Raw genomic sequence first — 9,654 nt, forward strand, 5'->3', positions numbered from 1 at the left:
AGAGTGGGAGGGAGACGCAAGAGGGAGGAGATATGGGGATGTGTGTATATGTATAACTGATTCACTTTGTTATACAGCAGAAACTAACACACCATTGTAAAGCAATTATACTCCAATAAAGATGTTAAAAATAAAAATAAATAAAAAAGGATACCATCAAGAAAGTGAAAAAACAATGTACAGAATGGGAGAAGATACTTGCAAGTCATGTATCTGATAAAAATACTGTATCTAGAATATATAAAGTACCCTTAAAATTCAATAATAAAAAGACAAATAACTCAATTGAAAAATTGGCAAAGGATCTGAATAGACATTTTCTCCAAATATATACTAATGGTCAGTAAGCATGCAAAAGATGTTCACCATTGTTAGCCATCAGGAAAAGCAAATCAAAGCCTCAATGTGATATCAATTCACACCTCCTACAATGGTCAAAATCAAGTGTTGCCAAGAATGTAGGGAAATTGAAACATACATTGCTAGTTGGAATGTAAAATGATACAATCACTTTGGAAAACAGGTCAGCAGCCCCTCAAAAGGTTAAACATAGAGTTACCATATGACCCAGCAATACCACTCATAGGAATACACCCAAGAAAATAGAAAATATGTCCACCAAAAACTTGTAAAATATACCAATGTTCCTAGCATCATTATAATAGCCAAAAAACAGAGAAAACTCTAATGTCCACCAACTGGTGAATGGATAAATAAAATGTGGTTTGTTCATGCAAGAAAATGTTTCTTACAATAAAAAGAAACATAGTGCTGACACACTCTGCAATATGGCTGAACCTTGAAAACATGCTAAGTGAAAGAAGCCAGTCTCATGTGATTCCATTTACATGAAATTTTCAGAATAAGCAAATCCATAGAGACAGAAAGTAAATTGGTGGTTATCAAGATCTGGGAGAGGGTTGGGGGAAAATGGGAATTGACTTCTAATGGGAATAAGGCTTCTTTCTGAGATAATGAAAATGTTCTAAAATTTGACTGTGGTGACAGCTGCACAACTTTGAATATACTTAAAACTATTGAATTGTACCTTTTAAATGAGGGAATTTTTTGTTATGTGAATTATATCTCAAGAAAGCTTTTTTTTTTTTAAGGATGAAGAAACTAAAGAATGCACCCTTGCCTTGGCTTTTCCTCTAATCCTGTTTTCGTCTCTCAAGCCTATTCCCAGGATCACCCTTCGTAATGAACTAGCTGCACGAAAGCCCTAATTCAGGCTCTGCTTTCTGGGGAAAAGAGAGGATGGAGATAGGTGCTGGTGAGTGAGTGAGTACTTTTCTCCTTGGAGAAAAATTGAAAATGTGGTACTACTACCAACATCGTCACCTAGGGAGCTGTACAAGGTTCTTTACCTGTTGGGCTTTCTTGCATTGATGGGATAAAGGGCAAACCCCAAATCCATTCCTATTTTCTCAGAGCCTTTCCTCACAAAGACTTTATGAATCAGGGTAAATATGATATCACTTATATGTGTAATCTAAAATAGGACACAGTTGGGGACTTCCCTAGTGTCTCAGTGGTTAAGAATCCACCTGCCAATGCAGAGTACACGGGTTCGATCCCTGGTCCAGGAAGATTCCACATGCCGTGGAGCAATTAAGCCCGTGTGCCACAGCTACTAAGCCTGCGCTCTAGAGCCGGCGAGCCACAGCTACTGAAGCCCGCGCCTCTAGAGCCCGTGCTCCGCAACAAGAGAAACCACCGCAATGAGACACCCCCGCACGGCAACGAAGAGTAGCCCCCGCTTGCGGCAACTTTCTGTTTCACCGCAGCAGAAAGCCTGAGCGCAGCAACGAACACCCAACGCAGCCATAAATAAATAAATTTATTTTTTTTAAATGACACAATTTAACTTATCTACGAAACCAAAACAGACTCACAGACATAGAGAACAGACTTGTGGTTGCCAAAGGGGAGGGGGGTGGGGGCAGGGAAGGACTGGGAGTTTGGGATGAGCAGATGCAAAGTAGTATATACACGATGGATAAACAATAAGGTCCTATTGCATAGCACAGGAAACCATATTCAATATCTTGGGATAAACTATAATGGAAAATAATATGAAAAAGAATATATATTATATATGTATAAATGAATCACTTTGCTGTACACCAGAAATTAACACAACATTGCAAATCAACTATACTTCAATAAGATTAAAAATTTTAAAAAAAGAATTAGGTTAAGAAAATGTACTGACATTAATTTAGGGTTTTAAAAAATACTGGCATAGAAATAAATAAGAGATAATTTTCCCTCCCTCATCTCTAAAAGCCTTGAGTTCTGAGCCTGGACACCCTATTTTCAGGACACATCACTGTTTTTGTTGGAGAGCTGTCAGGCATTCAGACAACCACCAGCTACCAAAGCTTTCCTTGGGGGAAGGACAGGGAGATGAGAGAACCTATTCTAGGGAGGATAAGCGGGGACGTGGTCTGATTCTGGATCTAAGATGTACAGAATGTGCCTGCCTCCTGCACAGTCTAGAGCAGGAATCTGTAAACTTTTTCTGGCAAACAGTATCTATTTTTTGGTTTTGTGGGCTACAGAGTCACGGCCACAACTACTCGTGTCTGTTTTTGTAGTGGGAAGGCAGCCAAAATCTGCTGTAGACAATAAAATGGAATGAGTGTGGCTGTGTTCCAATAAAACTTTATTTATGGAAACTGCCTTTCTTATAGAAATTTTAATTTCTTATCATTTTCATGTGTCATGAAACATTATTCCTGTTTTGATCTTTTTCAACCATTTAAAACTGCAAAACCATTGTCAGCTTGTGGGCTAAACAAAACCAGTAGTGAGAGAACTTCTAGGAGGGGGTAAGTGAGTGCCACTGCCCTTAGCAAAGCTGTAAACCGGGGACCAAAGAAAGGGCCCTGCGCTTGTGCTTGGTGTAAAGCAGGGCACTCGCTCCAGATGTACAATGCAGCCTGGGAAAGGGTCCCTGACTGAGGAACTTATGTGTTTGCTGGGCGGTGGGGAGGTGTCATGCACATACCTATGCAATGAATCCCAGATTTTTCTAGTATCCACAGTGAAGGAAGACATCACCCCAAGCTGACTTTGAATTATTTTCCTCCATTAAGGAAAGAGGCTTAAAATATACTTAATTTCCTTATTTCTTTTTAGATTTTATTGAAGTATAGTTGATTTACAATGTTGTGTTAATTTCTGCTGTACAGCAAAGTGACTCAGTTATACACACACGCGCGCGCGCGCACACACACACACACACACACACACACGCACACATATATTCTTTTTCATATTCTTTTCCATTATGGTTTGTCACAGAATATTGAATATAGTTCCCTGTGCTACTATATTGTTTTTAATTTGAAGTTTATAGCATCCAGTGCTAAAATAGTAATTTCAACTTTCTATATGTCCTCAGAAAAAGGCCCGTGTACCTGTTCCTGAAGGCTAGACCCTGGGGAATATCAGGTCAGGGAGAGACTAGAATCTGAATCCAGAAACAGAAACTCTCAGGTCAAGAAAGTATTTAATAGCAACATAAAGTAACCTCTTTTTTTCTTCAGCTAAACTCTCTCATTGCCAGAGGACAGCCCACTTGTACCCTCTGAGAGTGGAAGCATAGCCTAAAGCTGTCTACCACAAGGGCAGACTTTCTTTGAAATCTAGAGCTTTATCTCAGGAATGCATATGAATTTGTATTCTCCTCTATAGCCCAGCTGTGTGTTTGTTTTAATATAAAAATAGCATGTTAAACTGTTTACCATCAAAGAAAACCGTTACTCCTTAAAGATGCATTGTGTTTACCCTGCAGCTTTGAGGACCCCCAGGCAAACCACCGCACTCCCCAAGGGCACACACACTGTATCTGAGGAGCAAAGAAGCACATCAGGCTGCAGATTTTCAAGATTCCAATCAGGCACTGGATACTCACTTTTTATTAACAGGGCATGATTGATATGGGTTTAGAGATCCCATCCTCTTTTATAGGACACTGGTTCTCAAAGTGTGGCCCCAGGATCAGCTACAACACCACCTGGGGACTTGTTAGAAATGCAGATTCTCAGCTGTACCACAGAACCACTGAATCAGCAGGTCTGAGGGTGGAGCCCAGTGACCTGTATTTAATAAGCACTCCAGGGGACTGTCATGCCCCTTCAAGTGTGAGAACTGCTTCTACAGTTGAAAGAGTTGGAAAGAGCCATGAAAACCTTTTAAAACTTCATTACTTCATCACTCAGCCATGAAAAAGAATGAAATCATGCCATTTTCAGCAACATGGATGGACATAGAGATTATCCACTTAAGTGAAATAAGTCAAACAGACAAAGACAAATATCATATGATATCACCTATATGTGGAATCTTTAAAAAATGATATAAATAAACTTATTTACAAAACAGAAATAGACTCATAGACATAGAAAACAAACAAACTTATGGTTACCAAAGGAGATAGCAGGGGAGGGGGTTAGATAAATTATGAGTTTGGGATTAGCAGATACACACTACTATATATAAAATAGATAAACAACAAGGACCTACTGCATAGCACAGGGAACTATATTCAATATCTTGTAATAACCTATAATGGAAAAGAATCTGAAAAGGACTATATATAATAACTTAATATATATATATAACTGAATATATATGACTGAATCACTTTGCTGTACACCTGAAACTAACACAGTATTGTAAATTAACCATATTTCAATTTTAAAAATGGTAATTAAAAACAAGTTCATTGTGAATAATCTCTCCAGCCTCTCTCTGTCTCCTCTTCCCCATCTGTAGACTCAGGGCACCACTTTGCCCTCAGGATTGCTTTGAGAATTAAATCAGATCTACCCAGACATCCAGAAAACACGACACAGCACCTGATGATCACAAGTCCAGCATGAATTTTGTTTTCCTCCTTTCCCAACTTGAACCAAATATTAAAACAGAGGTATGTAAGTACAACTGCAAGTAATGATCTATTTCCATGGGACGATATGAGAGATGTGGCTGAAACATTTCCCCAGGAGACACCTTCACCACCTCCATCCCTTCCATCTACATTATTTGCATATTCCTGACGTTCAGCATATGAAATTTTAAAATCAAGTCATTATCAAATTTGAAAAATATTTAGGCTAAAAAATACTGGTGACAAATCAATTTTCCAGCAGCCTATGTTTTTCTTTGATTTTAAGAGTTCCTTTGGGAGCATTCATTTATAAATTATCCAATTTAAAGGAGGCAAAATTCTCTGAAATACCAGCTTCAAAGCACAGCATATTGTAAAGATCACCATTTCCTTATACATCCCAAATTGAGAAAAATCTTTAAAGTTGCCTTCTGGTTTCCCACAAAATCACAGATTATACCCACTCGTCTTTATTCTCACTCTTCTTTCCTCATTTATTCAGCCAAACTGTTCATAAAAACTTTGAATAGTTATCACAATTCAGATATACAGAGAAAACAAATATGTAAACAAACAAACCAAAAAAAATCCCTTTAAAATATGCATAGGGGAGTTACATAAGTGTGTTTCTCCAGTTTTCTTCTTTTTAATAAGAATACTTTTGTACGGAATGCAGTGATGTACATGACATACATGTAAGTGTACATACACACGTGTTCCTACATGCCTGCCCTCTCTCACAAACACAGACACACAAACTCTACTTTCTACATAACAGATAGAATAAACCTTAAGAACACAGGCTCCCAAATGTTGAATTTTCAATTACTTGTGAAAGAATTAAATGGAAGTTTATGGATAAAAACTTGGCTCTGAAAATACCAGAATAACCCAGATAATTTTGGGGTTATGATTCTGGGGGTTATTTGGGGTAGGGACCTATTTTAGCTTACTTAAGAGAATACCCTGTTTTTAAATTTTTTCAAATTAAAAAATTTTTTTTATTACCACTACAGCCTCAAGTAGAAACCATTTATAAACCATTGGTTAGCTGGTTAATTGAGTCCTTCTTTTAGAACTGTTTCCCAAAAGGCTTCCATGAGGCAACATCTTGCTGACCTGCTTCTGATGACTGTACACTCCTCTACAGAACTTGGACGCTGCATTTTCTTACGTCATTTTGTCACTCACTGACATAATTTTCTCTATGTCTCAATCTATATGAGTTTATGGTATTTCAGAAGCAAAGTAGCTTTGTCTAAATATTTGACTGGGATTGAAAAAGAGTAAATTTTCTAAACCTGGCATTTGGGATCTAATGGTGCTGAATATCCTTCTGGAATATTCTCACACAGCACTGCACACTATCAAAGAATAAATCAAAGACTGTCAGAGCTTTAAAAAAAAAAGGAGGAGGAGGGGGTGGAAAGAGGAAGGGAAAGTTTTTGTTGAGTTTATTTCCTTGGCAAGAGAAAACAGCAGAGAAGACATCCACAGAACGGCTGAGGAGGAGGGTGCCCAAGGAACCTGGGTTTCTTAAGCACGAAAAGGCGGTGTGGTTCAGGTGGTTAGACTTACTGAGGATGGCAAACTACAACTCCGGGTTAGACAGAATGAGTTCGTAAGTCTGAATGTGGTTGGTTAAAATAAGTCCTCTGTTCCTTCTAGAAAAAAGAGAAGACTCTGAAGACAGTTACATCAAATGAGGGAAATATCCTGGAGTCACTCAGAGTTATAGGTCCTTTAACATCTTTGGTTATGATGAAACATAAACAGCATTCACACATACACACACATTTGTACAACACTGACATTGAAATAATGTTGTTGAAATTTGGAGATTATATAGCATGCCAGTTAAGAGCTGGCATGAAATCAGACCACCTGGGTATCAGCCCCAGCTCTGACACTTATTGGCTGTTTGATGTTGGGAAGGATGGTGTAATCCTTCTCAGTTTTAGTTTCCTCATCTATGAAATGGGGGCAATAAAAGTACTCTTAAATATGATATAGTTATGAGGATTATATTAAAACATTTGTCCATATGTATTACTTAATAAATGAAAGACATTAGAAATAGCTTCCCTGCTGTTGATGGATACACCTTGTCATTTTTCTATCTCTCCCAAGAGAAATTAAGATTCTAGGTTGGCAAGTGATAAAAATATTCACCTAACACTGATTCATTCATTCAACGATTTGTGTTTGTGGAGTGCCTACCAGATACCGGTCTGGCAGAACTCACAGTCTAATGGGAAACACAGATACGCACATAATTAAGAGGTCATGTTGGGAGGAGAATAAATAAGGCATAATGAGAAACAGGAATGGTTTATTTCACAAAGGAATTGTGACTGTCGAGGTAGATAATTCTTTAGGAATCTGAGATAAGGTGAGCTCAGCTATAAATAAGAGAGACTTAGGTAAAATGTTCTGGGAATATACTCTCAGAGTTATAGTGCCTGCCCAATTAGCAAATATTTTTGAGAAGTTTCTTTCTGCTAGGAATTGCAGATACATGCGTTTCTGCTCTAACATTAAATACATTTTACTGAAAAATTTTGCATCCTGTATTATGGGAAAAAATAGGATTGGAGGCAGTTCAATAAAAACTTAAGAAACTTTGGAATAGAACTTTAACACACACACACTAATAATCTTAATAAAAATTATTAGCACAAGTAAATCTCTAGCATCATTTGAACCTACCTTCTTTCGCAAGCCCTATACCTTGGAGTTTGCTCTCCTCCCACACGTCCTCCTCAGAGGTGTAGGGCCTGAAGACATTTGATTTTAATAGAACCAGTTTCATCAAAATTAAAACCATAAGGTGGGCTCGCGGCAGTGCTGGGGATGGTGGGAGCCAGAGCCCGAGCAGAGGCAGGGTCGAGGCCAGGCTCTGTACCCACCACCCACACAACCCCCCGCGCATCCCTGCGCATCCCCGAGCATCCCAGTGCAACCTCGTGCTTCCTCGCCTATCCTCGCACATCCTCCACCCTCAGCCGGCAGGATGGACAGCGCGTTGGCGGCCCTGGGCTCTGGGGACCAAGACCCCACCACCAAGCTCTTTTCATGGTGGTGGGCGCAGGGGTGACAGAGCTCAGTCACCAACTGCTCTACATGGAGCTGCCCATCAGACGGGTCGTGAGCCAATGCCCACACCGTTGAGACCAATGTGCTGGGGAGGAAGGTCCTCTACCCTCCGACCTTCTTCACCTACGCCAAGGACATTGTGCAAGTGGATGGGAAGATAGGCTGTTCCGAGGCCTGAGCTGCTGGCTGACGTCCACTGCCTTCTCCACCATGACCCCAGGCAGCATGAAGAAGATTTTCTCTCCGGATGATATCGAGCAGGTTTCCAGTAAGGATGACACGAAGACTTCTCTGAAGACTGTGGTGAAGGAGACCTCTTACCTGATGATGATGCAGGGCATGTCCCACATATTGGGCCACCCCTTATGTGTCATCTCAATAGCTGCACGGTCCATTTTGTAGGACTGGAGACCAAGTACAGTGGAGAGTTGAGCTCCATTGGGAAGATTTTCAAAGACGAGGGGCTGCTGGGACTCTTTGTCAGCTTAATCCCTCACATCCTGGAAGATGCGGTTTTCTTGCAGGGCTGTAACCTGCTGGCCACTTCCTCAGTGCCTACCTGGTGGATGACAGCTTCAGCCAGGCCCTGGCCATCCATTCCGAGCTACCCCACAGGGGTGGCAATGGCATGCCGACCTACCCCTTCCTGCTGGTGGGCGATCTCATGGCTGCAGGCCGGGCTCCCCACTCACTCCCCAGAGTTCAAATCCAAATCCACTGCTGGAAGGACCTGAGTGGGCAGGGCGAGACTTTCCGTGGCTCCAGCCTGCCTTTCCACCACCAGGTGTCATCATGCTTTGCCCTGGAATACCCCGAACCACCTCAAAAAACACTGTCTCTTAAACAACAAAGACCAAAGAACAAAGTATAGCACAGGGAACTATACTCAATATCTTGAATTAACCTTTAATGGAAAAGAATCTGAAAAAGAATACATACATATATATAACTGAATCATTTTGCTGTACACTTGAAACTAACACAACATTGTAAATTAACTGTACTTCAATTTTTAAAAAAAGAAACACACACACACGCAAACCCACACTATCTCAGCCTGGCCACCGTGGGTGAGGCCTGATCATCTCCAGGCACCTGTTACATGACCAACCCAGCAACACCTAGATGTGCTCCAGCCCAGCTGGGCTCTGGGTTCCATGTTTGCCATGTGTCTGCACAGAAGCAGGGGATGGGTGGAGGTGAGCCTGCACCCAGTGGCTTGGTCACTGTTAGACCTGAGGAAGCAGGGTGGCGCTGAGGAATTGGGGCAGAATCCCCTTCCATTGCAGATTTGCCGAGTCTGCCTTGTGCTGGGGCCAGAGAATGGCTTGTGGAGGCCCAGGTGAGAAGGGCAAAGACTCAGGGGGTCAGGTCCCACCCCCCATTCACACCGCTCGAGTTGGCCCCAGCTCTCATCCTTCAGCTCAGCTGGGAGCATCGCCCTCCTACTTTGTAAATAGGGTGTGATCCCCTTTCAGGAGGGCACCATCACGTCTGGGAGTGTGCTAGGAAGTCCTGGCTAGGCTCTGCTTTCATTTTTCTCAGCACTACTTTTCTTTTTTTTTTTTTTTTTTTGTGTTCCACGGGCCTCTTTGCGGTACGCGGGTGTGTCCCTGCTGTGGCCTCTCGCGTTGCAGAACACAGGCTCCGGACGC

General features: G+C 41.2%; 1 pseudogene; it reads left to right on the forward strand.

The window, feature by feature from the left end:
- Window positions 1-8,870, forward strand: part of LOC102980220 (mitochondrial carrier homolog 1-like) — a 13,366-nt pseudogene extending 4,496 nt beyond the window's left edge.
- The last annotated feature ends 784 nt before the right edge of the window (window positions 8,871-9,654 follow it).

Source organism: Physeter macrocephalus, chromosome 18 (assembly GCF_002837175.3).
Source record: "Physeter macrocephalus isolate SW-GA chromosome 18, ASM283717v5, whole genome shotgun sequence".
NCBI lineage: Eukaryota > Metazoa > Chordata > Mammalia > Artiodactyla > Physeteridae > Physeter > Physeter macrocephalus.